The sequence below is a fragment of the Lytechinus variegatus genome, chromosome 4, assembly GCF_018143015.1.
Source record: "Lytechinus variegatus isolate NC3 chromosome 4, Lvar_3.0, whole genome shotgun sequence".
NCBI lineage: Eukaryota > Metazoa > Echinodermata > Echinoidea > Temnopleuroida > Toxopneustidae > Lytechinus > Lytechinus variegatus.
In genome coordinates, this window is record NC_054743.1 from 27060576 (window position 1) to 27085482 (window position 24907).

The 24907-nt window shown below is 35.0% G+C and overlaps 1 pseudogene; it reads left to right on the top strand.

The window, feature by feature from the left end:
• The first annotated feature begins 4503 nt into the window (after nucleotides 1-4503).
• On the top strand, nucleotides 4504-24332 carry LOC121413731 (annotated as a pseudogene).
• The last annotated feature ends 575 nt before the right edge of the window (nucleotides 24333-24907 follow it).

Sequence of the window (24907 nt, forward strand, 5' to 3'; positions counted from 1 at the left end):
GAAGCCCCCCCCCCCCAGCCCCCCGGTTCCGCGGCCCCTGTAGGCTACTCCCGGCTGAAAACTCAAATCATATTAAATATGATTTGAACCCATTTGAATAGATAAAGTAAAATCAGATGCGGGAGAGTGCAGTTGATCAAATTAAATCGGACAAGGAATAGCAGCAAAGTTATGACATCAATTTTCATTATTCCGGTGAAAAGTTCTATGCATAGACTATGCATCTTCATTAATATGCAATGAGCAAGCTTACTCAAATATCTCTTATCCCCGTTTCGTACATTATACAGTATGATATTATATTCATTCAAATTTTATCCATCAGGAATGAATAAAAAGTTCGATTAAAACTGACTTTGTAAGATAATCATTGCTGCATGTTATTTTGTTAATAAGGAGGCATAATACGCACGTAACAGGAAAGAATTGTGATTTCAGATTTAAAAATTGAATGAAAATAACAAAAGCCATAGGACTTGGGACATTACCATTTTCACAAAATATTGCAATTATACTTCGTTAGTATGTTATCAGATTTCAATGGAACTTTCAGCGTTTTGTTTGATGAGAAAATGAAAAAAAAAGGAAGAAAAAAATGCCTTTGAATTTTTGACACCCGGGCTCATTATGAGCCTAATAATTTTGTAAGCACATTCATTAATGTTATTGACTTAATTGTTCTTCATAAAATAGGGGTGGGCCATTCGAGGCAAGACGATCTTATTTTCTCTCAATTAGTTGGACCCCCCCCCCCCCCCCTTATAGGGGACGCGAAAGGGGGGAAAAGGGGAAAAATACTGGGAAAAGGGAAGAAAAGTGAATGAAATAAGGGGAGGTGATCAAATAAGAAAAACAAATCCAGGTCATTGAAAACAAAAAAATAAGTTCGCGCTCGCACTGGCTTGAGTGAGATAGTAATTTGCTCAAGAGAATACAAAAACATGGGTCTCATAGTATTCTTTTTTCAATATGATGCACAAATTATAATGTACTTGGGATCAACAAAACAAAAAAGTATCTTAAAATACTGAACATTTCGATTTATAACTCTGCCGAACTCATAGAGCATATATTTTGGGATTATCCAAGTACTCGAGGTTTCATTATGGATGTACTTTAAATAATATATATATATATTTCATTTCATTACATTATATACATTGTATATATACATAAGGAAATATAGGAGCTCAAGTTCGCCAAATGTTATATCATCCAAAACAAATCCAGAAAAACACTTTCATTAAATGCTTCATATCTACTACGAGTTCTGTTGACCATTGTATTTATGTTAAAAATAATAAATTCTTTCATTTGATAGTTGATGGAGGAATATAATTTTGCTGTAGATGTAACAGGGTTTTGATTATGCTGTATGTTTAATCCATACACTGTTGTATTATATTTTTATGTAATGTTGTGTTTTATATTGCTCGAAAGATATTTTGAAATGAATATGATTTGATGAAAAAATATTCTGTTCGCGAGTCGAGTTTTAAAAGTTAATTTGTTTCAACGAGATACGCATCATTTGTGATTTAAAAATGATCAAATATCAAAAACTCTCAGCTCGCGCTACGCGCTTCGCATTATTTGATTAGGGAGATATGTGTTCTTTTCATGAATTCCAACAAACATTCCTTTAATATTATTACAAAATGAAATATCTAATATAGACCGACTGTACTAAAAAGGAAACATTTGTAATACAAATGTTTCCTTTTTAGTACAGTCGGCCTAAATTAGATATTTTCATCACTTTGCAAACGCAATGATAATTAGATATGCGTTGTGTTCATAACTTAAAGGCCAAGTCTCCACCACAGAAAAATGTTGATTTGAATCAATAGACAGATAGAGAGAAATCAGACAAGCACAATGCTGAAAACTTCATCAAAATCGGATGTAAAATAAGAAAGTTATGACATTTCAAAGTTTCGCTTATTTTTAACAAAACAGTTATATGAACGAGCCAGTTACATCCAAATGAGAGAGTCGATGATGTCACTCACTCATTATTTCTTTTGTTTTTTTATTGTTTGATACAATATTTTTATTTTTACGAATTTGACGATTAGAACCTCCTTGCCTGAAGCACAAAATGTTAAAATAATGCAATTCCACGTGTTCAGGGAGGAATGAAACTTCATTTCACATGACAATGACGAGAAAATAAAAATATTTCATATTTCATATAATAAATTACAAAAGAAATAATGAGTGAGTGATGTCATCAACACTCTCATTTGGATGTAACTGGCTCGTTCATATAAATATTTTGTTGAAAATAAGCGAAACTTTAAAATGCCATAACTTTCTTATTTTACATCCGATTTTGATGAAATTTTCAGTGTTATGCTTGTTGAATTTTTCACATGACAATGACGAAAAAACAAAAATATTTCATATTATAGTAAAATACAAAAGAAAAAGTGAGTAAGTGATGTCATCAGTATCTCATTTGCATACCGACCGAGATGTGCATATAACTGTTTGGTGAAATGAAGCGAAACTTTAAAATGCCATAACTTTCTTATTTTACATCCGATTTTGATGAAATTATGCTTGTTGAATTTTTCTCTTTTTATTCAAATCAAGTTTTTGTTGGGATGGACTTGTCCTTTAAAAATGTACAATTTCCTGTATGGGATTTTTCTTCTTCTCCTTCTCCTCCCCCTCCTCCTCCTTCCTCCTCCTCTTCTTCTTCTTCTTCCTCCTCCTCTTCTTCCTTCTTCTTATTTTTCTCCTCCTCCTCATCCTCCTCCTTCTTTTTCTTTATCATCTCCTCCTCCTCCTTTTTTTCTTCTTCTTCTTCTTTTACATCCTCCTCCTTCTCCTCCGCCTCTTCCTCTTCTTCTACTTCCTCCTCCTCCTTCTCTTCTTCTTCTTCTTCGTTTCCTTCTTATTTTTTTAAAAGCAATGCATTCAGAACAATGTATGGAAGATTTTAATTAAAGCATATAGGGCTCAAATTTTTCATATATTGAATAATTATTTTCAAAAATGCTTTGTACTCATAAATCAATCAAACAAAAGACAATTAGATTGAATAGCGTCCTCTGCGATAACATGCAAGTCAAATACTCATCTACCCTCACTTGCCATTGTCCTATTACCACGAGTCGTTAGATTTTTGTGAATCATTTTTTTTTCTTTTGATTTTTGTTCTGAAACATTCAAACCTAATTTCGGCGTAAAACAGAAGTAGATATGCCAACTTTCTCAGACAATGTATGAAGCAGAGAGTCATGCATAAAGGAAATTCATGATAGTGTTGAAAATCTAAATAAAATGTTCATCTCACGCTTCATGCTCGCATTTTTGTATCCTCTTCATGGGTAGGCCCCATATCTTCAAATGTTCGTTATTCCGAAGGATCGTTAATCCTAAAACAACATAGGGTTCGTTATTTCGAAGGTTCGTTCGTCCGAAAACAAAATAAGGTTCGTTATTCCGAAGGCTCGTTAGTCCGAAAATGAAATAAGGTTCGTTAATCCTGAAAATGAAATGATCACTGGCTCGTGCCCCCCCCCCCCCTTGAGAGCCGCAATTAAAATTTGTAATGTAAAATTGCCGATAAAACACAAGTGGGCTATAGTATATGTTAATTCATGATTGTACTTTGAACAAATATATAAGCAGGACCCCCCCCCCTACAAAATTGAAATAAAATGAAACATAATGAATCAAGGAACATATAAAAACAAACAAACAACAATCGAAGAACAGATCCACTTAACAGTGAGCAAACATTGCTTAAACAAACAAAAACAAAATAAACAAACGTGTACATATCAAAATATGGACTGGTAATATAAATTCAATTCATGCAATATAGATACAAATACATGTACACCATTTCTGTCAATTTAGTCGGGTTGGTTATGCGATATGAGTTACAGGTGTCTTGCAAGGGCATCGCAATAAGGGTCATAAGCTGACGTCATTTTATCTCATAGAAAACACATACGACAGGATAGAGTAGATTGATGACCCAAACCTCTACCTTTTTTCTTTTTTTCGACGAGGTTAAAAAAAGGGCAGGGGATCCAGGATTTTCCAAAAGGGGAGGGGGGATTTTTCCGGAGGGAAAATTTGACAAGCAAAAAAAAAAGATCTTCACTTTCAAACTGAGGAGGCACACCTCTATTTTCATGACATTTTTTACATTACACATTTTAAATTTGCTTCCCAAGGGGGGGCACGGGCCGCTGTGCCCCCCTGGATCCGCCAGTGATAATGGGGTACGTGCGCCCCTGACCCCCCCCCCCCCACCTTCCCCCTTGGTCCTGCAGTCGTATACGCGTCAACTGGTGTCCTGCCCGAATAAAAACAATAAACACGAAAAAACAGGACGAAATCAAAGTTACGGATCATTGATTTAAATAGCCTATTTGGTTGGCCCTATATACTTTTCATCAAAGAAAATGGGCCTTGTACACCAGCGCCCGTACTGCGTATCGACAGACAGACACGATAACCTCATTCATCGGGATATAGGGCATGTCGAGAGGATTCATGAACGCGCACGCTTGCATGCTTGTACCTTCCAAAAGAAATCGAATACAATAGGTCCATCCTTTTGTGAAAAAGACTTATTCAATAGATAATGCTCATTGAGTCCGACCAGGCGCTGGGGGATACTCATATCCGCTGTACATCATTGAGTGATAGCACTTAGAAACCAGTGGGTGTCTTCAAGTTAGTGTGAAGTGACAGATATGTTCCGACCTCGATCGTCAAAGGCAAGGTAATTGTTCGATTTGAAAACCTGTATTCTTTTTTTATTGTTTTACAATGGTACAATGATAATATTGAACTCCAAGCATATACTACCACTTATATTTCGTTTTGAGTTTATTTCGTGTCAAGTTTATATATAGGCCTATTAAGACTACGAACATGACCAAGATGGTACTATACCACAACAAGGTTAATATATACCACTGCTACTATTTCTACTACTACTACTACTACTACTACTACTACTACTACTACTACTACTACACTCTTAAAAAGGATTGGTCAAAATGACCAATCTGTTGGTTAATATGTGTCCGACCGATAAAATTGGTCATATCAACCAAAATTTTGGTCGATTTGAACCAATAATTTGGTTGCTTTTGACCAATTTTATCGGTCGGACACATATTAACCAACAGATTGGTCATTTTGACCAATCCTTTTTTAGAATGTATTACTACTACTACTTCTACTACTACTACACAGTAAAAACGCTGTTTAAAATTTTTATACAACGCTGTTTACTATATGAACCTTAATTGTTTAAACAGTTTGAACAAATGTTTAAATTTTTAAACAACAAAGTTTTATTTTCAATATCTAATCTTCAATAAATTAAACATGATTGTTTAAACTCTTAAACAACTACTGTAAGGTTCATATAATAAACAACGTTGTTTAAAATAAGCGTTTTTACAGTGTGATATCTGATTCCATCAGTGTTCAGTGAATTAATGAATGAGTTGATTGAGCGTATGATGCTTTAGGTATTGGTTTTGACTGACATTTATTTTCCCTCTCTATATACCTTGAATTAGATTGCTCCGTTTATTCATTTTCAAGACTCTATTCTTTGCTTGCAAGAAGGTTTACAAGTTGCTCTCCCCCCCTCTCTCTCTTCCCTTCAACTTATGATATTACAATAGGAAAGAAGGTTTCCAGTTGCCAACCATCTGAATTACTTGAAATGTACTTTTCTTTGTTGCAGTCCACTTCATGTTGCACAAAATAATATTCTGTCCGTGTGACGAACTTCTACGCTCCAGATATATTAGTACCTGTAGTTAGTTAAAGTATAGAGAATATTTGATGATGATGATGACAATGATGGGCGAAGGTGCAGACCGGGGTCCAAAAGAGGGGCATCAAGGAGGGGTAATAAGAGGGGGGGGGGGGGGGTCGCCAAGTGAGGGGTCCAGATGGGGGTGTCCAAGTGAGGAAAACTAGTTTTGGGTCATCTTTTATACCTTATTACATATTCACTAAACTCATTTCTAATTGGACAGGGATGTCTGCTGGAGTGCGTGATTTAAATAAAACTACACTTTTCATTGGTCAAGTTTAAGGAAGGCTGGGATGCATGTTTCAAGCAATTTGTCTAGTCAAGGCTCATTAGTAGGTTCTAGGTAAAGCTTCATCAGTACCAGTAACCAATATTTATGTCTTAAAGTACTTTGTTCATAGTGTGGGCAATTGGTGTAGGGGAACAAAGAGGGCACTTTGTGCACAAAGGCTTACAAGAAATTGGGGAGCCTATTGTAAAGAATAACATAACCAAGGGGGTTATTTGTAAACAAAATGGAGACTTGTTGGGATGACTATGATGGATTAATACTGGTACTTGTTGGAGAGATTGTAATGTCTCAATAAGACTACATGTGAGCTTACATGTGAGCAGGAGGAGAAGATTGAAATAGCATAGAGGAATATAAATAAAGAGAAATGCAGAGAGATAGCAAGGCATAAGAATATGAAATATTGAAAGAGATATTATTAAAGACAGATAGCACGATGTAAGGCAAATATACCACTATGCTACATGACTTGTGTATAGTAACAGCGTTGTATAAAATCTTAAACAGCGTTTTTACTGACCGTACTACTACTACTACTACTACTACTACTATACTACTACTACTATACTACTACTATACTACTACTACTATATTACTACAAAGTAAACCTAACATTAGAATTTGGATTCATTATTCCTGAATTACAAAGAACGAGTTCTTAAAATCCATTCTTTTAAAGTTTTTTTTAGCGTTGTGTAAGAGAGCAAATGAAAAATTCTCCATAGTTTTATGTATATTTTCGTCATGTTTGATAAAGTATTAATAAAGAAATCATTTCATGTCGTTATACATGCATGCATGGGTGCACTTGATTATCGGGAGAATTCCACTTCGTGCTCCAAATAATTGTTTACGTAAATATACAATTTTTTTCTTATTTTCTATCTATTTCGTTATTTTTATATACACTTGTTCGTAGAGCAAAATTAAATAAATTTTGTGAAACTATAAATTGAAACTTCAAAATACATAACTTAAAAAAATGATACATCCATCCGATATTGTTGGAATTTTCAAACATTCTCATTTCAACTCGTGTTTTCATTTCAACTTGCGTTTTCCTTTCAACTTGTTTTCATTTCTACCTGTGTTTTAATTTCAACTTGTGTTTAATTTCTACCTGTGTTTTAATTTCATCTTGTGTTTTCATTTCTACCTGTTATTTTATTTCAACTTGTGTTTTCATTTCAACTTGTTGGTCTCATGCTCAACATGCTTGTTAAGGTGGATGAACATTTATGGTAACGGGACATTGAATTACCTCTATATAAGGAGGTTCTAGCCATTCTTCATTATACATTTTTAACGAGCTATTGTAATTTTTTTTTTTACCAGAGTGTGTTTTATCAGGTAGTTCTATGACAACTATGCATATAAACATGTTAAAGATTAAAAAAAAAAAACTTATCGGTTAAATAAAATGATGTATCAGAAACAAGACAGTAAATTTCGTTATTAAGAAATGCATGTTACGCATGTATGAAAAGCATCGTTTTAATAACGGGTACATCAAAATAGTGTATCAGAAAACACTCCAAACAGCAAACACGTGTTTTTATGCATGTTACACAAGGATGAAAAGCATTGTTTTTATAATAGGTACATCAAAATAATGTATCGGAAAACACTCCAAACAGCAAAAAATATTTTATTGTTAAGAAGTACGCATGGATGAAAAGCATCGTTTTACTAACGGGTACATCAAATAATGTATCAGAAAACACTCCAAACAGCAAACATGCAGGGGCGTCGATCCATTTTTCAGATTGGGGGGGCAAAATCATGAATAAATTTTCCAAAGGCGCTCGATCAGACAAAACAAACTAACTCACACACACACACATATGCCTATATGTACATATCTATATGTATATATATATATATATATATGCTGAAAATTTTAATATTTCGATCTGAAAAAAATTGAGTTTAATGGACGTTTTTAATAAAGAACAAGATATATATCTCCAACAAAAGATTATTGCAAATCGAAGTGGGAGTTCTTTTGAGGTTTAGAACTGAAAACGGGACCATATGCACCTATTTAATCATGGAAAGAATGGGTTTTGTTACAGAAATGATGCGAGCGCGAAGCGCGAGCTGAAATTTTTTGATATTCCAATCTGAAAAGTGAACATTTTGAGCACGATTTTAGACGAAGAACGAGTTGTATATATCTCAATCTCGCTTGCTGATTTCTGTGTAACAGTACAATCTTATTTTTTTTAGCACATGCGGAATTATTGGGGGGGGGGGGGGGGGGGGGCGAAACGATATGTTTGTTTGCCCCAATATTTTCATTGGTGGGGCGATCGACCCCCCTGCCCCCCCCCCCCATAATCGACGCCTCTGCAAACAAGTGTTTTTATGCATGTTACACATGGATGAAAAGCATCGTTTTTATAATTGGTACATCAAAATAATGCATCAGAAAACACTCCAAACAGCAAAAAATATTTTATTGTTAAGAAGTGCATGAAAATCATTTACAGATGCTTGTTGATACACAGATAAACAGCTTGTCCTTGACTAAGGCTTGAAATGTGTAAAGCTCATCTTGGTTCAATTATTACCATGATTATCATTATTGGATCCAGGGTGGGAGTTGATTGTTTGTTAGGGCTTCTGTTCCGGTTAAATAAATCGATCACACTAAAGAACTTCCTTCACCAGCATTTCCGATTTGAAAAGTGAAAGTCGTTTGGATTAGATAAGAGTATTTCACCCGCATTGGGGCCTGATTAAAGTGGGAGTTCAACGCGAAAACAGGTTTGTTGTAAAACAAGACAAAAAATAATGAAAAATATCGTTGAATTTACGCGTGAGGAAAATCCATTAAAGTTAAGAAAGGTATTTGATTTTTTTGTTATTTGTTAAGTCATAAATTACACGAGCAGCTGCCCCACATGCTCTTTAATTATGTAATTTCAATATATTGGTTCATGATTCTCGTTTCAAGAGCAGGTGTGAAATGATTTGCCTGTTGATACATTTTTTTTAGAAAATGACATTTCATTTATTTTTTTTCTTGTTTTACAACAAACCTTTTGTTCACGATACACGTTAAGCTGCCCCCATATGACGTCACAAATTAAAAAAATGAAATTCTAATAAAATGTCAAATCTCTCTCAAACCTTCAATAATCTTTCTAACTGTATTAATTTACTTGTTAGTTTTTTTTCTGCTATTACAATTACAATTTTGTGAGGGTGAAATTCCCCTTTAATGGTTAGAGAGGAAACGGGGGGGGGGGGGGATGGCGAGGGCGCACCACAGAAACGTAAATTGTATATGTCTGAATGAAAAGGGAAATACAACACTAAAGTTTATGCGTAGGAACTTTCAATTTTATTGATATGCAAGAATTGCAAGATATAACATCGACTGCCTCACTCTCCGTTGCTTGTATTCTTGTCAATTCTTGCCGACCAACACCAAACCGAATGGGGAATCATAGTGGTGTATAATAATTCCAAGTTTACATACTTATAATTATATAATCACTAGTTTCAACAATCTCAAAATACCCCATCTGACATCGATTGTTGCTAGATTCCCCATGCCGGGGGGGGGGGATAGAGTGCAAGCAGCACATTTAAAACTATAGCGAAGAAAATCGCAATTATGTTTATCATGTATGTAGAATGGACGTTTATCACATAATAACGCTGATATCGAATTTCATCGGCTCTAATTGTTTCTATTCCCGAAATGTCATGAATATAATTATATTCATTTCTATTTTATTTTTAGTGTATCTTTGTACGTGTCGCTAGGCGTAACACAGAAGGCAAGCCAAGATGACATAGCAAGGGCATACATATTGGTAAGTTGCTTGACTTTGACATCAGTAATTCATTTGGATTAAAAATTTATATTTGATTGCATTTACCCTCCACTGTCAGTCACTCTACCGATTTTGACTCTTTGTTTTGTTTGAAAATAATATTTTCTTTCTTCCTCATAATCAGCTGAAAAATGAAGTTTTTGCATTTTAAAAGTTCACATGATTTCATTTTCCGTGTGTGTCATCGTGAGGTTTATACAATAAGATGTAATATATAGTTTTTTTTTTCACACTGAAATGGGGTTAAGGGGGGGGGGTGGGTCCGATTAGCCCCACCAATTTCATTAGCCCACTTCGGCTTCACCAAAGTGGGCCACGGTAAATAGTACGGTGGCCCTGGTAAAAAGCAGTGAATTTTGCAAGGCAAAGGTGATTTTAAAAAATCAGTAAGATAAAAAATGAATTGATAAATACTGAAAACATATGGAAGTTATAATTCACACATGTATTACTTATCATCAGTCATATTTTAGTCAATCAGGCTATGAAAATTAATGCAGTTAATTGATAAAGTCATCCATATTCAAGAGTTTTGCGACAGTCCAGGGTTAAGGCGTTTACAGGGTGGAACGCGATCACCAATCTAGGCTCAGCAAATAGGGTTAAGAAAGACCAGGGGTCGATCCAGGATTTTTCGAAAGGGGGCACATTTTCTCGAGGAAAAAATTGACAAGCAAGCAAAAAAAAGGTCTTCACTTCCAAGGGGGAGGGGGCACACTTCTGCTTTAACGGCAAATATTAAATTACAAACTTTAATTGTGCCTCTCAAAAGGGGGAGGGGGCACGGGCCGGCTGTGCCCCCCCCCCCCTGGATCCGCCACTGAGAATGACAGTCTGAAAAATAGTTAGTATCGGGTTAAGGATATACTCTGGGATCAATATGAGGTTAAGAAAAAGCGTATTAATTTTGTTTGTGTTTAATGACACGAAATTACAATCATTGGTCTTGTTTTCTATCCAAGAATATATGAATACAAGAACGACTCGATAGTTAATAAGTAAAATACCATTTAACTTATTTGTTGCATGAGTAAGTATGAAAACTGAAATTGTCTAATTTGTTTTCAAGTGTTGCACGCCGTGTTAAATATTATTGTACCAATTTATTATGAATTTCAGTCTGGAGTATAGTACCCCTTCAAATTTTCGAACCAGAATAACCGTTTCAAGCATTTACCTTAATTCAATTCATTCTAGAAAATATATTGTCGATGTCCTTGCTTTCCATTATTCTCCACTGCCGTGATCATTGATCGTGATAAATCTCTGATACGTGCACGTTCTCACTTACTACGTCACTGATAAGAGATTACTCGCAAATAAAAAAAAATTATGATCTCATTAACTCCCCGCGCATTTTCCTTTATTTCTGGCGGAATGCGTTAAGAAAGGTCCCCATGAAGGATTTGCGAAAAGTGAACGAGGATAAGAAGAAGCCACAAAATCGCACTAAAGGAAACAATTGGAGTATTAATGCTTAGATTAAGGATTCGTGCGGTTTTTCAGAAATGAATTATAGGCCGAAAGGAAATCTTTTCCGGAATGTATTCGGTTTTGTAAAAAAAAAAGATTTTATTGACTTACTGCGATGAATGAGTAATTTGATTTGGACTTCTTCTTTATTAAAAATTCATCACTGGTATATGGTTGTTTTCTTTCTTTTCTTTTATTCTCAAACAAAATAAAGATTAACTGGTGTGAATATTGTACGTGGCTACTCAATCATGATATTTTGTGTAAGGCTGTGTGTCACAGCACAAACACACTAGGCATTGCCCAATAGCTAAATAAATCAATATCAATTCAACTTTTATTTCCAAAGATAAAATCATTAATACAATTTTAAAAATTTAACAATGTGATGGAGGTAGAAACCTCAAGTCGCTTATACAGAGGCGTACAAGCATTTAAGCCAGACCAAGAAAAAAAATAGAAGAGAAAATGAAAGAATGAATATTATATATCAAAATCTGTCACAAACTTGGATTATTGTATTAAAAATGTCAAAATTTTTGCTCGCTAACTTCGTTTCTCGCAGCGTTTTATAATTTTTGCCCGATACGGCATATCAGGCCCCTTCAATATTATTTTTGGCTCATTACGCCACTGCGGTTATGCAAAAAAAAGGGCAAACTGAATACAACGAAATATATACAAAGAAACATTCAGGTCGAAAATGCTGATTTATTTAAATCATGTATCGAAATTGAATGTGATAGTTAACTAAACTAACTAATGAATTAAGGATATTTTTATTTGGTATGCTTCAGGTTTGATGAATGACAGTCGTATTAAACGAATTTGGCAAACCGAATATGATAATACTATTCCATTAATAAATTATAAGCGACATCCGTGCTGAATAGCGATAGAAAGCAACAAATGACATACAAATGTTGGACAAAATTATCTTTTTATTAGGACATAATTATGACCTACTTGCTGATAATGTCTGTATAAATGTATTATGCCTTACAAAAATAGAATTCTATGTTTTATATACTTAAGAGTTTCCTTTATTTTCTTGCTTCAGGTTTGATGAATAACAATCATGATTATTAAACGAACTTGGCAAACCGAATATGATAATACTATTCCATTAATAAAATTATTATAAGTGACATCCGTGCTGAATAGCAATAGAAAGCAACAATGGCATACAAATTGATGTTGGACAAAATTATATTTTTATGAGGACATATAATTTTATGACCTACTTGCTGATAATGACTTTATAATTGTTTTATGTCTTACAAAAATAGATTTTTTATATACTTAATAATTTCTTTTATTTTCTTCTCTCAGCTTCACAAGAAATACAAACAGGATGTAAATGAAGGAAAGACAGGATCTAAAAGAAAGGTATGTTCTGGTTTTCTACGAATTCGTTTTTTATAATTCTAATCACAAACCCCCTTTAATCACGCAAAGATATCATTTTTTGTGTGAAATAGATCGTTCTTTTGAAATCTTTCGTGGGATTAAGAAGTTTAAACAAAGACATTTTTTAACCAGATAGTTATAGGAGAGATGGAATGAGGGGGGGGGGGGGGGGGGGGTAAAGGGCGAGAGCTGTTTTCGAATAACTCGGCCTATTTGTACCACCTTTCGGCTGGGGTGGAGAGGTGATGTCAAATAACTCTAACTCCTTTTGACGTGAAAATACATACATTAATGCTAAATGAATAAATATACACTTAAAAAAAATGATCTCTCTTTTTTTTGTGGGGGGGGGGTCTAACTTCTGAAGTATTTGCAAAGCGTAATCATTTATTACAAACTGTCTTTTAATAGTTCCTACATCATAGAACGTTCATTGGCCATTTAGGTGGAATTCCCCTTTGCTTGGCGCTATTGTATATCTCCAAAATGATATTTCCGGACCCCAAAATCGTTTCATTAATTTCAATGAAAGCAATACAATGGCAAGATGCAACGGCGCTGAAGTATAGTATACCCTCTCAGACAGAGAAATGCCTCCGGCAATAATCATCAGTATGAGTGTCTAGTCGACATTTATTTTCTTTCATTTTTCTTTACTTTGAAGGACGAACGAACTTCTTAATATCACGAAATAATAATGGAAATATAGATTGATTCATCGGCGTGTATTATGTTTAACACATTATTTTTTTTTATCCGAAAATGAAAAAAGTACTTTCTTCAACATATTACTATTCTGATTCGCTATCTACTCTTTCTTTATTTATTTATTTCTTTCTTTCCTTCTTTCTTTTATTCTTTCCTTCTTCCTTTCTTTTTTTCTTTCACTTCCTTCCTTCCTTCCTTCCTTCCTTTCTTTCCTTCCTTCCCTCCTTCCTTTCTTTCTTTCTTTCTTTCTTTCTTTCGTATTTATTCTTTCTCTCTGCAATAATTCACTGGATTATATTTTGTATAGGGATAACATTTACAAAAACACCCAAACGGATTTTTTGAAATATAAATGCGTTGTGGGGGGTGGGGCGTGGTTGCTCTTTTATATAAGCGCAGAATAGCCCCCCCCCACACTCCGCCTTGCATATAGGGGCCTGGGAAGAGAGAGGCTTACCACAATAAACTTTAGCCAAGATTCATTGTTTTAATCAGGGATGCATGGCGCCAATGTATATGGAGAGAGGGGGAACCAAATGAAGTATAAATATAGGTGTGTCATAATATTTTATATAGTTTCGCGATATAGCAAACTCTTTTTAACTCTTCCTTTTTTAGGCCACCTAACCCCTCTTCGATCTTCGTAATCACTTGGGAACAATTTAGGGGAAGGGGGAGGGGGGATGTGGACGCCCCGTGCACCGAATCTGAATTCAGTCAGAATCCAGGACCAGGATTTGGGATGATATCATTAACTAAAACCGATCAAATAAAGAAATTCAGTCTTTCTTTATACTTGCATGGCCACATTATTGACAGACCTTAAAACGATGTAAAGATCCTGATCAGATGATTGTGATACCGGTCAACCGGAAACTTGAAAATGAGAATGTTCGAACCGGATTACCGGAAACAATCTGAGTCGGATGACAGTTTCTGTAATTTCCAACCCACTTTAGCTTGTTTTGGAAAAATATAAAAGAATTACCACGTGTCTTTGATGGGAAAGTTATATTGGAAGGTCTATTTCTCACATGACGAAAACTATTAAAACTCTTAATTGTTCAAAGAGATGTATTCGCGTATTTGTTGGCGGGCCGAGGGGGGGGGTACTGTGATGAGTCATGATTTCTGCTAACTTGTACTATTCGTCATTAAGGCATAGGATTTCCCTTTTCCTATTGGAGTTCATGCTATTTTATTACTCGGTTGGTTGAGGGACTTATTTTATTTATATATTTCATTTCATTTTATTTTATTATTATTACTATTTTTTTTTTTTTGGGGGGGGGGTAATTGGCATATTCAAATCAAACGACATAATGCCGAATCTATAAAAGAATTAACAACCTCTTTCAAAATATCAAATCATTTTCTCTAGAGCTTCGCCTTCTCACAATTCCACACGTCAAGCAGAGTGAAAATTTGTCAACTTTCTTATTTTAATCCATGATGCCATTGGACAGAGGAGGACCTCGATGTTTTTAATATAAAGCAAATATAAGCCTTACGAAAAAAAATTAAATAGAGAAATAATTAAAATCTACGCGGATTATAAAAAATGACCTCCCGATTTCCTACACTGATGGCAATAGCTTGACCAATGGGCTCTATGTACATGATGTAACACCGGATATCGCAAGTATGTTGGTTTCATATCCATCCCTATAGAAAGTTGATAACGCGAAAAATGAGATAAGTAAAACGGGTAAACTTCATCAATATTGGATATAAAATCGGAAAGTTATAACGTTTAAGCACATTACCTGGTTTGAAAATGATAGTCGATGACTCCATACACTTTCTTTTGTATATTATCATATGAAATTAATCCTAAATTTTCGTATATTTTTTAATGAATAAAGCTCTTACTTCATTACTTCATGCTTACAATAAAAGGTGACATATTTCACATATTTTGGAACATATTTCATATTGAAAGTAATAAACTACAAAAAATAATAATTGTGTGATGTCATTGACTCGCTCTTCTGTATTGTGCAATACTTGATGAAATGTCGCAAGCTATGAACGTTGTGGCTCAAGTTCTTACTTTATATTCGATACTTGGATTTTTTTTCTTTTAATTCACATCAACCTGTACGGGTAGATTTGAAATAAAACACACTAGGAGAGGAGAGGGGTGGGAGGGGGGAAAAGCGGAAAATTGTATGAATAAAGAATTGGATGATAAGTAATCAATGCCAAATATGCATTTATATTGATGAGATATTGATGTACTGAAGCAATGGCCTCAAGATTTTTGTGGGGTGCTGCGCATAACATACAAAGCACCACTGGAAATCATGTTGGTATGCTGAAATGTAAAAGTTTTGACCAAAATCACCTTCATTTTGGAATGAAAACCTTTTTCCCCTTTCTGTTCCAAACCAGCAACCTCTCTTCAAAAATCATTCCCAGGTCCGTATATTACCCATATCTTCAAAACTAATATGAAAATACAAATTAATAGAGATATAATCAGCATCTCCTATCGTGTTACCAAAGTACCCAAGCTCCCGGTAGGGCACTACTAGAGAGAGAGAGGGGGAGAGAGAGGGGGGGGGGGGGGAGAGAGGGGGTGGAAAAAAGAAGTGCCACCTATAATTTTTCAAGCAGGTGAACAAAATTTAAAAAAAATAAAAGAAGAAATGGGGGGGAGGGGAAAAGAAGAATAAGGTGGAAAAAAAAGGGAGGTACTTATGTCTTGTAACTCTATAATATTACCCCTCTAATTCAAGTGAGATTTTTTTTTTATACAGGTTGTCTGTCACCTTCTTCTTTGTCCCTCTCTCGCATACTAAAATACCCTGGCACTGCCAATGTCCATGGACCTACGTACTACATTTTTATGGGAAACATTTATCCACTCTTCAGTTGCCCACATAATCCTACATCGGCAGAAACTCAAATATTGTATTATGATTGTGCTCAATGCAACCTATGAAAATTAAAGGACAAGTCCACCCAAACAAAAACTTGATTTGAATAAAAAGAGAAAAATTCAACAAGCATAACACTGAAAGTTTCATCAAAATTGGATGTAAAATAAGAAAGTTATGACATTTTAAAGTTTCGCTTCATTTCACAAAACAGTTATATGCACATCTCGGTCGGTATGCAAATGAGGGAACTGATGACATCACTCACTCACCATTTATTTTGTATTTCATTATATGAAATATGAAATATTTTTATTTTCTCGTCATTGTCATGTGAAATGAAGTTTCATTCCTCCCTGAACACGTGGAATTCCATTATTTTAACAGTTTGTGCTTCAGGCAAGGAGGTCCTTATCATCAAATTCGTAAAAATGGAAATATTGTATAATTCAAACAATAAAAAACAAAAGAAATAGTGAGTGATTGACATCATCAACTCGCTCATTTGCATGTAACTGGCTCGTTCATATAACTATTTTGTTAAAAATAAGCGAAACTTTGAAATGTCATAACTTTCTTATTTTACATCCGATTTTGATGAAATTTTCAGCATTGTGCTTGTCTGATTTTTCTCTTTGGATTCGAATCAACATTTTCCTGATGTGGACTTGACCTTTAAACTGAATTATCAGTTTGATATTATTTATCTTTCTCTTTTGTAATTTTTAAAAATTATTATTGTTATAGTTGAAGCAGGTTGAGAAGGCTTATGGCATTCTGGGCGATCCGTCGAAGCGAGCGATTTACGACAAACATGGAACGGTGCAATGGTGGGCAAAGATTCGGCATAAATTCTCCCCAGAATCTCTCGATAAACGTAGCCCAGCCGTAAAAGTAAGTAATGACAATCGAAATAAGTTCAATGTCATTTCTTTTTTGTTACACTACAAAAACTCGATCCAGTGTTGAGTTACCACCTGCCCGGATTAATGTCCACACCCAGAGACTAGAGAAGTGTTAAACAACACCAGTTTGGTTTTGGTCTATAACACCAGATATGTGTTTATAGGACACCAATTTGTATTAAAACATTATCGGTTGATTCCAAACTGGTGTTGTTTCAATACTTCTCTGGTGTGGACATGATATAGATTCCGGGTCGGTGGTAAATCAACACCCGGAGTTTTTACAGTGCACTTTAAACGTTTACCGAATCCCAGGAATGTTTGAAAATTCTTTGTCTCTTCAAGCGCATACAAATTAGGTAGGCCTACATTCATCTAAAATCTTAAAAGATATTATATAATAACTTATGTTGTGGTTGTTTTTATTTTGTGACCATGTCAATATATCGTGAATAATGGGATTTTTTATGACTTGTATAAGAAGAACATGAATATGTAAAAGAAAATTATATTCAAAATGCGGTACAGTGCGTATCAAAAACAGTTTACACTTAGAAATAATCCTGTAAAATTATATTTTTTTAATATCTTGAAGCTTTTTCCATGCACATTCAAACAATGGTACAGATCTCTTTAAGCGAATGAAGATACGACTGTCGAAAAACTTTTTCCGCTTGAGTGAGCACCACTTACTTATGAAAAGTTCGTGAAAAATGATTTGAGCAGAACTTGGAAATTGTTAAATGGATAAAGTAGGCCTATACGTTATCATGAAGACGTTAGCTATAGGAAGATTGATTTCAGGATATATTTTTCCTTGTTAACTTGTTATCTTAATAAAAAAAAATCAGAGTGCCACTGCGCCTCCCCCCTTCCCACGCACATGAGGCCATCGTAATGATATCTGCTTTACACAGAGCTGTGATTCTTTTTGTTAATCATTGTCATTCTTCGAAAAGTGTAGAGAAACAAGTATTAAACGAATGTGAAATGTAAACACACTTTATGTGATAAAACTTAGTGAAAATGCTGGAGATGTCTGAAAAAATGCTTCGTTTACATTCAGCTATGTCCTCAGATCCATCTGGCACAAAAAGGTTAAGGTCGTGCTTACCTAGGGTTAAAATGTTAATTTTGGTGGCAAAGTAGTTACAAAATATTTAAATGTATCTGTTTTATTTCAAGAGGCTGAAATTAAATTCAATGCAAGAGAAATGTGTGAGAAGTGTTCCGCTTGGTCAGTTTGTTTTCGCCTGTTTTTCCTTGACATAGCGTCAGCAGTGAAAACGAGCATTTCTGCGCATACCGATTTCCGCGAGCATTACAAAAATTATGTCAAATTGTTTACTTTTATAATGATAGATGAGACCCAAACTCAAGAATATAATGTGAAAATTTATCCCCATAATGATTTTTTTTTTCAATTCCCATGACTTTGCAAAAGCAAAAACTGTGGTGTTAACCGGTGTACATAGAGGGCCACACCAGTTATTTACACCGGTGTTAAATTGACAGTGTTAGTTTAACACCTATATATGTTATACAACACCTTTGGCTGTTATTTGCACTCTTTGGTGTTATGTTCAATTGCACTCTTTGGTGTTATGTTCAATTGCACTCTTTGGTGTTATGTTCAATCTCAATGGTGCAATTTTAACACCTCACGATGTGGTCCTCTATTAACACCAACTGGTGTCAGTTTTAACACCATGCACAGTTTTTTACAGTGTACGCACGATATAGGCCTATATTCCTTTCTTCACCGGAGTTGTTGACCACTTTCCTTCTTGTCTTCTCTTTATTGACTTTTCACTGTCTGTTTGCATTTATTCTTCTCTCTCCACTTTTATTCGATCCCATTCTTGTGCCAGTTGACCCCTTTCTCTGTAGGCCTATATCTATTCAAGCAATTCCTCTTACAGCCTCTTAATTTTTTTCCTATGATTTCTCTTAGCGTGTATTTTAACATACGCATAAAAAGCTTGCATTCCATTCCAGTTTGGTCCAATGGTTTCACTATACATTGCTATACCTCCTTATTTTCTTTTATTCTACGTGAACTACTTGGTTTGATACTTTGATCGAAATTCAAGGGCAATAATTCTTTGACTTCATCATGCAATAACTACGAGTTGTACATTTATTGAGGTCATTGCCTCAGAACGCTACGATTGACTGATTATACTCAGTAGAAATAAATAAATATCAGGTTGTGACGAGTATACGAATACCATGAATAGGTCCATTAGTATTCACTGCACTAATTTATGATATTGGTATTTGAAATTCATATTCGACGCTGTAAGGACAACTTCCCTTCCAAGTTGTTATAGTATAACGTGTGAAAAATTATTGAGAAGAAAGAAATCTTGAATCAATTTACAATTGTATTCGTTTCCACTTGCAATATGAAAGTTTGCATGAAGCTAGACCAGTCCCCTAATAAATATATTGAGTAAGCGATGAACAAACAAATGAATATCGAAAATTCAAACACAAGTCATGAATGCCAATGTCATTCTTCACAGAATCGCTCTGCGTTTGACAATAATCATGTCTTCAGAAATGCAAGAGAAGCGAATGTAATTGATTATTCATTATTGTGTAATCCATTTCCCATTGAGGAATCTTTTCCCCTCAACTGATTTTAGATCCGCTGTTTGAGATTCACTCATGCATGTCTGGACTAAACAGCAATTGGACTAATGCTATGTTGATTTATCTACATCCCGTATCACGCGTGCCGTACGTGTCACAGCAGCAAGAATGATTCACTGTTTGGTAATTTCAGACCATAATCATAGATGCAGTCTAATTCCACCTATTAATATGTGTTAAACAAACTCTTTATTGTTTGGAAAGGAACGGATGGGAATTTTCCCTCCTCATTCTTCCATTATCTCGCTCTCTCTCAACCCTCTACCCCCGGCCTCTACCCTCTCTCTCGCCAGTTTTTGGCTTCATTTTCAGCAAACGCTCTTTTTTTCGTTATCAGCCAATTTTCTGCTAACATTTTATCTCTTTCATTTCTTTTTGGTTGTTGCAGTCTATCTCTCTCTCTCTCTCTCTCAATTACCGCGAATCGTTGTTGAAGTATTTTATTTAAAGTATGACGTAATAATTACGTTTCCACGTTTGGGCGATTGATTTATTAATGAAATGTTAAATGTGACATAAATAACTATGAATAACCTCAGTTCGAATTGTTCAATAGTTTTTCACGCGCATCAACGGTTATAGTAATTGCATAATGTCCGCGACTCCACTTCAAAGGGGAAAACCCCTTCTCGAACTCTCATTATAGTTTATATATCCGGCATTCCTTTCTTTTGTTTTACGGTCTATGGAAACTTCGGGGGGGGGGGGGGGGGAGCTCCCATCCATCTGTATGCCAGTGCTGTATATTTTCATGAATAGAACAAATACTGGAACATTCTTTGGGATCAAAATTGTTCATAAACCATAATAAAAGAAAAGAAAGAAAGAGTCCACTCTTGAACAAAGCTCACAAAATCTATCTTCGGAAATATTTGTGCTACCACTACAATTTTCGTATCGTATATAAACAAAAAATGATCCCGCGCTTAACATCAACTGGCATGCAATAATCATTGATTTTTTTTTGAAATATGAGTTTTGCTCAAAACATTTTTTTTTTTTTGGGGGGGGGGGTAATGACAGAATTAAAGGGATACTCCAGGCTGGATATATTTATATCTCAATATAAAGAGAAAAATTCACAAAACAAAATGCTGCAAATTTGTTAAAAATCGGATAACAAATAACGAAGTTATTGAAGTTTAAAGATATGCATAATTCCGGTGAAACCGTTCTACGTATGTCTTCATGAATATTCATTAGGTGGGCTGATGATCATGTCATATCCCCACTTGTTCTTTTGTATTTAATTTTATAAAATCAGGTTTATTATTTTTTTCTACCAAGAACTAAAACAATTGGATTGGCAACTGATTAAGTGCATTAGTTATTTATCGCTGAAACTTATTTCATTATAATGGAGACACATCATTTACACATGTATGAAAAAATGGAACTAATTATTATGATTTCATGTAATAACTTAAGAAAAAGGAAAGTGGGGAAGTGACATCATCAGCCTACCAAGTGAATATTCATGACGAAGTGCATATAACTTACTGTTTTCACAAAATATTGCTAAACTATAAAAATTTATAACTTCGTCATTTGTTATCCGATTTCAATGAAATTTTCCGCATTTTGCTCTGTGAATTTCACTCTATTTATTTAGATATATTTTCAGCCCGGAGCATCCCTTTAAATATGCAAGTCTTGTTGAAGAAAGTAATTACTATTTCCTCTAATTTTTGCTCATTTTTTGCTGAGTAATTGTTCCTTTGTCTCACCATCTTATTAGTCAATGATCTATATGGTTTCAATTATGATCCAAAAATTTAATGTTAACATGAGTTGGTGAAGAAATGTGCATTGAGATAAATATATTTTGGCAAGGGTTTGATATGAAAAATTGCTGAAATAAAAATTTGAAATGGAGAAAATAAAATTGAGATGTACATATACTTCAGGCAAAAGAATGATAAATTCTTACGTTTAATGCAAAAGTTATGATAATGACAAATATTTTGTAGAGGTATGGATTTACTATTTTAGCCAATGAATTGTGTTGGCATGCCAAGTTTTGACTTCAACTGCATTTGTGTCCATTCAAATACTTCATTGTTTATCAAAAGTATACTCATCTTTTGTTATGAAACTCTTATTGTGAAATCACTTTTGTTTGCATTTCTTTGATTATCGCATTTGCCCATCTGATCTGACCACTGATCACGTGGGTAATTCTGTCACAAGATTTTGCATGCAAATGTGAATAAACGGATGGAAAAGTCAATAACATAGCCTTTTTATCTTGATCGTCGAAACTATGACCTTCTTTTCTATAATGCCACTAAAACAACTAAACAAGAATGACATATAATAACTATGTAGATAAATTCAGTACTCCTGGATTAATGAAATAGATTAATTTAAGTCGAAAATCCTCAAGGATTAACGATCTCCCAAACATTTTTTTTTTATTCCTGCAGGGTCTATTTACATTCTGCTTCACAGCAACTTGCTGTTGCTTCTGCTACTGTTGCCACCACTGCTGCAACACGTGCAAACCGCATACATGCGAGCACGACGACGACGAGATCTACATCCCGGGAAAACTTCGGAGATTACCTCAGGGAAGGCAACTACACCCCGTCCCCTTTCAATCTAAGACGCCAGAAGGAAGACCTGAGGCAAGCAGCGCGAAGAAGACGAAGGGACATGTACATGAAGAAGGGTCGGGCAAAGTCCAAAGGCATCTGTCAACAGAAGGATGGGGGAGAACCAGAGGGCACACAGGACATTGACAAGACCCAAGGTAAAGAGTATCAGATGAAGAGGATCAGCAAGAAGTCGTTGATCAGTAAGGACAGTGGATGCGACGTAGGATTGGAAAACAATGGATATGGCTATGATCTGGATGAGGGCAGCATCCGTGACAGTGAAGGTTTCGATGAGGAAATTAGATTGGACCAGGCTTCTGTGGATGTCCACTGCAAAGAGGATCAAGGCCATCAAGGAAACTCCCCCAGTTTAAATCCTATAGAATGTTCTGTTAAGTCTATTGAGTGTACTTTGGCTGATGTACAATGCAAAGAAATCCAAGAAAGTTCTGTCAGTGAACAGAGTGAGGATAAAGACACCTTGAACCACATGCACCAAGAAACACTTCCAAAGTCAGATACTGTGAATGTTCTTAACGAGATAAACCTTGGACATTGTTCGGTGGATGTCCACAACAAAGAAGAAGACAACTCAGTTGATGAACACATTAACCAGGACCAAGATAATAACTTGGACCACCTTCGGAACTCACCTGCATCAGATACTTTGGATGATCTCAAATTAACCAACCTTGAACCTTCATCAGTGGATAAACAAAGCATTGAAGATCAAGGCTACTCAGCAGATGGAGACACCTTGAACCAACAAGGGAACTTATTAGTTTCAGATACCGTTCCTAGTCCCAATGAGATTAGCCATGGACATTCTTCTTTGGACGTCCAGAGCATAGATTGTCAAGACAGCTCAGAGGATGATCAGTCCGTAAAAAGCGAAAAAGATCAAGAAATCTTGGACCAATCAGGGAAAGCTTGTGATTCAGAAACTTCAAGCAGTCCTGACGAGGTTGACCTATAATAATCATGAAATTAACAAATCATCTCAGTACTGTATACATCTTCGTGATTATCTAGTGGTTGTGTTCCTGCAATGTTGATCATGAGGTCCTTGGTTCAAATCTTGCATAAGCTTAAGTAGTGTCATTTATCGAGGCATTAACCTTTGATTGCTTCTTTCCACACAAGAGCACTACTTCTCTTTGAAAATAATGGGGAAGGTGGGAGGGGTGTCTCTTAATATGACTTTTATTACTATCCATAATTTATTGTATCATTCCAAACTATGAAATAATGATGATGTGGCCAATTAGAAAATTCAAAAGGTTCAAAGGTTTTCTAGGCCCTAGGAAGTTTTTCAATCTTTAGTCTGTGTAGACCCTCTGGCAAAATATCCTATGTTAGATTCTTATTTATGTTTATTTAAAACATTGGCTGTATTTTGTTCAGAAAATTAACTTGATTAATGTCACCAGCTGTGTACTATAACAAAGGTGCAATTATCATTTTTACATGTGTCATATATTTTTTATTTGTGTCTGAAGCCCACCTCTTTAAGTTTTGTGTGCTCCGATATATGAGGAAGTAAAATAAACCAGGAAAACATGCAAGTTATTCTGTACTTAAGACTTACATCAGCTGGAATTTCACGTACTGAAATCAAGTTTATGCGATATGCAAACTGAAATGTCAAAGTACTGTTTAAAAAGGCTTGAGTGGCCACAATTAAAATTGTAGGACAATTTCATCAAATTTCATTTGAACATGTCATAGTATAAATCGGTAAATAATTTCAGAACATTCGAAAAGGTCTTCAAATCATTCCAAGAATTGTACAACATTCTTTGAGTGATCTGAATTGAGTGTGTTTGCCGGACAGTCTGTATCGCATACATTCTTAATTTCGAAGCTTTGTTATTCCAAAGGTTCGGATATTCCAAAGATTCATTATTCCGAAGGTTCGTATTTCCGAAGGTTCGTAATTCCGAAGGTTCGTTAGTCCGAAAACAAAGTGAGGTTCGTAATTCCGAAGGTTCATTAGTCCGAAAACTAAATGATTAACGAACCTTATTTCGTTTTCGGATTAATGAACCTTCGGAACAAAGAACCTTATTTCGTTTTCGGATTAATGAACCTTCGGAACAAAGAACCTTATTTCGTTTTTGGATAAACGAATCTTTGGAACATAGAACCTTATTTTGTTTTCGGATGATCAAACCTTCGGAATAACGCCACAAATGTTCGGAATAATGAACCCTTTTACGTTTTTGGATTAACGAACATCGAGGTATAGGCAATTTACATGTTTCGGAATTACGAACCTTCAGAATAAAGAACCTTCGGAATTATGAAGTGTAACCGTCTGTATATGTC